Genomic DNA, 5254 nt, shown 5'->3' on the forward strand with positions numbered 1-5254 from the left:
CTACCACAGGGAGGACCTCTGGATAGCATGGATTAATTTTAAGGGGAAGCTAGATAAGCAAATGAGAGAAAAAGAAAAAAAAGATGATATTGCTGAAATTGGACAAAGGGTGGGAAGAGGCTTTTGCAGCGCATCAACAATAGGAAGGATGTGTTGGGCTAATGACCAATTTATGCTGTAACTGTTGTGGAATCTCACTTTGTCAGTCAATTAGACACATCGCAGATTGCTTCCATGGACCTGTTAGTCTGAATCCTCAGACCTACTTACTTAGCTGCCCCTCCTCCGGAATATTTGCCAGGCCTATCTCATCAATCGCTGGCAGGACTCATATCATAGTTATCATAGAATTTACAGTGCAGAAGGAGGCCATTCGGCCCATCGAGTCTGCACGGGCTCTTGGAAAGAGCACCCTACCCAAGGTCAACAACTCCACCCTATCCCCATAACCCAGTAACCCCACCCAACACTAAGGGCAATTTTGGACACTAAGGGTAATTTACCATGGCCAATCCACCTAACCTGCACATCTTTGGACTGTGGGAGGAAACCGGAGCACCCGGAGGAAACCCACGCACACACGGGGAGGATGTGCAGACAGTGACCCAAGCCGGAATCGAACCTGGGACCCTGGAGCTGTGAAGCAATTGTGCTATCCACAATGCTACCGTGCTGCCCTCATTCATACCATTCAGTCAATGCGGGCTTTTTGAATTGAAGCATAGCTTAAATTCCAACTATGAACAAAGCCGCAAACAATGGTAATGGTGTCTATGAAATAAGCCCTGAATGTGTTTGGACTCAGGTGAAATATTGAGATTTTATCATGCTGGTGCAAGAAGGTAGAATGGGCTTTGAACTTCCCTAGCTAGCTCCAAGTCAGATCCCTGTCCCAGATCCCACAAACATTGGTTTGATTGGTGTGGTACTTACAAGGATTAACCTGTGTTATCCACTGCAAATAACCAACAGCAATATCTGAATTGCTCCATGCCATCTATTAAGAGAGAGAGGTTCAGCAAGCTGAAAGAAGCTCTTTTTCTTCAGATTTTCTCTTCGCAATATGGGAGCTTGCGGCGTGCAAATTGTACACAGCGGCATGATAGCACAGTGGTTAGCACCGTGGCTTCACAGCTCCAGGGTACCAGGTTTGATTCCCGGCTTGGGTCACTGTCTGTGTGGAGTCGGCACCTTCTCCCCGTGTGTGCGTGGGTTTCCTCCGGGTGCTCCGGTTTCCTCCCAAGTCCAAAGATGTGCAGGTTAGCTGGATTGGCCATGGTAAATTGCCCTCAGAGTACAAAAAGACTTAGGTGGGATTACTGGATTATGGGGATGGGGTGAGATTTGTGCTTAGGTAGGGGGCTGGTGCAGACTCGATGGGCTGAATGGCCTCTTTCTGCACTGTAAATTCTATGACTCTATGAATTGGTTGCCACATTTCCAATTCTACAACAATCACATCACTGACTAGAAAGTATTTTGAGATCTCTGGCGGACATGCATAGTGCTAGAAAGATGCTTGTCTTTCAGTGGAGCAAATTGGACTATACATTAAAGTAATCAAGCCTCTGACAATGATATAAGGCATTTTTAAAGCATTAATAAGACCCACACCAGCTCTCAGCTGACATGAGTTCTGCTGATGCCTAAGCAGTGCATAATTTGCTTATTAAAGATCTGATTAAAACTCCCTTCCCTAAATTGATTGGACCCGGCTGTGCTTTTGTACCTGTGAGAAGCTGCAGCGCACAGAATGAGGTTAATTAGAGACAGAAGTTGGTATATGCGATTGGTATGCCTGTGGTAGAATGATCACAGCAGGTCACTGTCTATTGAGCTCCAAACACTGAAATCACTGACAATTGCTGCTGTTTTTAAATGCCCTGAGGAACATAAATAACCCTTACATGCTTTGCTGCCAATGGCATAATGAATTTTGTTTTATGGACAGTAATATTCTTGCTTTAGTCTTAATAACTGAAGTTTAAATGAAAAAGGGATAACTACATTAAAATTTTGAAGCATAATTATATTTGATAGCATTTCTGCTCCTGCGAACAGAAATCCATTTTCATTGATTTGGCTGGAACAATTTGATTTGAATTTGTTCTTTAATTGATACATTGTCAGGCACTGATTGCTAAGGAAAGGTCTCTACCATAAATACACCAAACTGACATAAAACATTGACAGGTATACATTTATAAATGCTTATACAATGTTTATAAATCACTACCTCAGACAGCGCTATTGAGGAGTTAACAAAATGTTGCTTAAGGTTTTTAAGTGTTGTGTGCAGGTTATTACCGTTTTCTGAAGCAGAACTAAACATGTGGTATAATAACCATGTTGAAGTAGTATAATTAATAATCCTCACTTAACTATCCTAAGCAATTATTCAAATTGTAGTGATAACACTGGGGAACTCAGGGGACTAATGTTCCCTAACCGTCCACTAAAAGAAAACAGTTTCCTTCCACTGAACATAGTGCTGGTATAGATGGAAGCAAGAAGCGAAGAAGAATCTTTATGGGACGAAGGTTACCTAGAACGGTAGAAAACAGCAGAAAGACAACAAGCTAAGTATAGACCCAGCAAGATGTGGAACAGTTGAAGAAAATGTCAAGCTTGAAGCAATTTGTTAAGATCGCCAGCAATATCGCTTCTCGGCCTTTTGGCTAAGATCAAGTGTAATGTAGATTGAGCCTTTGGCTCAGATCTGGTATGTCTCTCTTGTGGGGACCATGAATTGGATTCAATTTGAATTGTTTTTTGGAGCAGGCGAGGAGCTGGATTAGGGGATCGCCCCTGACCCACACTCTGAGCCCGGGCTTGGTAACTCAGAAAAAGTAATATCCATGATAAGCGCCTGACACAGGTAGACTGCAATAAGCTTCAGCATTCTTCTCTGACAAACTACAAATTATTTTCTGTTGAACTAGGTTAACCATTAAGATAAGGTTAAACAGTGCAGTATAAGTCAGAGAATCAAGACAATGTATTTAATGATGAATGGGGCTGGCTCTGAACTCCAGGGCAGTATAACAGGGGGGGATGCCCTGAAGACGTGCTGGGTAAACCACCCCCACTCCCCGGAGGTTCACAGGTACGTTATGCACAGCAATTGCCAGGGAAGTGAATACATCCCTTGGGCAATTGCCTTACACTGGGAACCATCCAAAAATGCAATTTAAATTGTAGATTTCTGTCATGATATCCAGGTGAACATCATAGCACATACATACATACATACATACTGATGGACAGATCAACAGACCAATCAACACACACACAACACCACAGCCAATCACAGGCAAGAGCATACACAGTACAAAACAGGGAACACAACACTTCCTGGGCACTCGAGGATGTGACAGCTCAGGGCACAGAGCTCATAGCAAGCCACTCAGACATCCACCATGTGCTGAGTGCCACTACAAGATAGAATTAGGAGTAGGTCCACAGATTCAAGGGTTATGATCGAACCTCAGTAAACAGTATACAACTGTAAATAGATGTTTGAAATAAAACTGAGTTGTACCATTCGCAACCGTGTTGGTTCGTCTGTGTAGCAGAGTACCCAACACTTCATAGTACCAGGAGTAACTGTGGTATCTACCTACAAATCCTCCGGAATCTGCCATCCTGCGTCATGGACACCATCAACACACCGCAGCCGCTGCTAGTCGCTGGACACCTCGACGTTAATTGGAAGCTCTTCAAACAGCGCTTCCAGCTCTTTCTGGAAGCCAACGAAAAGGAGAGCGCCTCGGACACCAGAAAGATCGCAATCCTCCTCACCACGGCAGGTCAACACGCCATCCATGTCTAAAACTCCCTGGTGTTCGCGGAAAGTGAAGACAAGACTGTGGTAATACCAGGTATTGCGGTACCAGAGAGAGGAATAACCATTGGCTAGACCGCGGGGTCTACCATTGGGCAATGTACATAGCCCCGCCCTGAGAGGCGGGGTATAAGAACCGATGCCGTCCCAGCAGCCTCCACTTCTGTAACATCGCTGCTGGGTACAGTTCTATCTGATTAAAGCTGAATCGATATGACTCCACGTGGACTCAAGCGTATTGATTGTGCATCAATTTAATCAGATAAGTACTTTTGAAGGATGGATCTCCGCATCAAGCCGGCGTGCCTTCAGCTCAGCCCGCACGCAGAAAACTCTACCGCGATTTTTAAGCATTGGCTGGCATGCTTCCAGAGCTACCTCGAGACGGCTGCTGATACCCCCACGGAAAGGTAGAAAATGCACCTCCTACGCTCGCGGGTCAGCCCGGCGATCTAAGGGGCGGCGAACTATGATAAAGCCATGGAACTGCTGGAAGGACACTACATTCGTCCACTTAATCAGGTCTACGCCCGTCACCTGCTGGCAATGAGACGGCAGGGCCCAGATGAGACGCTATAAGATTTCTGCAGGGCACTGATCGTGCTGGGCCAAAACTGCGGCTGCCCAGCGGTGACGGCGAACGAGCACTCCGAACTTTTAATTCAAGAAGATTTCGTGGCAGGTATGATCTCCTCCGACATTCGCCGAAGGCTGCTCGAAATGGAGACGCTGGGCCTCACCGAGGCCCGGGCCCTGGCAGGGTCAATGGATGTGGCGTACAAAAACACCCTTGCGTACGCCCCCACACGCACCGCGCCCCCTGGGCTGCGTGGCACCCCGCCGCGGCAGCCCCCCAGACTTACCCGCTTAACCCCCAGACTTACCCGCTAACTCCGCAGGCCTGCGCGGCAAGGCGCCCCGCTACCGCCGTCGGCCAACGCTGCTTCTTCTGCGGCCAGGCGAATCACCCGCGCGCGCGCTGCCCGGCCCGCACCGTCACCTGCAAAGGGTGCGGCAAGAAAGGCCACTATGCCGCGGTCTGCCTCGCCCGCGCGGTGAACGCGGTGTCCAATGACTACCCTCAGCCATTCCTCCAGCCGCCCGCTGCACAACCACAGCCGTTCTTCCACTCCCGACCGTCCCAGGCCCACCGCCGCACTCCCTTTTCCCAGCCCCACCATCCCAACGAGTACCGCAGCCTTTGCCCCGCCAGGCAGCGTCGCAGCCGCAGCCATTTTTCCCCCCGGCAACCATGCTGGAGGAGTACGCTCAGCTATTTTGTACCTCGCCGGTCCAATCGTCGGGGTCTCCCTCCCCGAACTCCATGGGCGATCCCTGGTCGGCGCCATCTTGGATGGGGCCTCAAGCCCCCAGCGCGGCTGGCAACGTGCGGCCGGACCAAAACCCCTT

General features: G+C 48.3%; 1 non-coding gene across 1 annotated transcript; it reads left to right on the plus strand.

Annotated features, from left to right (window-relative positions):
- Positions 1-2658: 2658 nt before the first annotated feature.
- LOC140422850 (U2 spliceosomal RNA) lies at positions 2659-2852 on the plus strand. The gene has a single exon (XR_011947630.1). It is a non-coding gene; the product is annotated as a U2 spliceosomal RNA (small nuclear RNA).
- The last annotated feature ends 2402 nt before the right edge of the window (positions 2853-5254 follow it).

Source organism: Scyliorhinus torazame, chromosome 5 (genome assembly GCF_047496885.1).
Source record: "Scyliorhinus torazame isolate Kashiwa2021f chromosome 5, sScyTor2.1, whole genome shotgun sequence".
NCBI classification, from domain to species: Eukaryota; Metazoa; Chordata; class Chondrichthyes; order Carcharhiniformes; family Scyliorhinidae; genus Scyliorhinus; species Scyliorhinus torazame.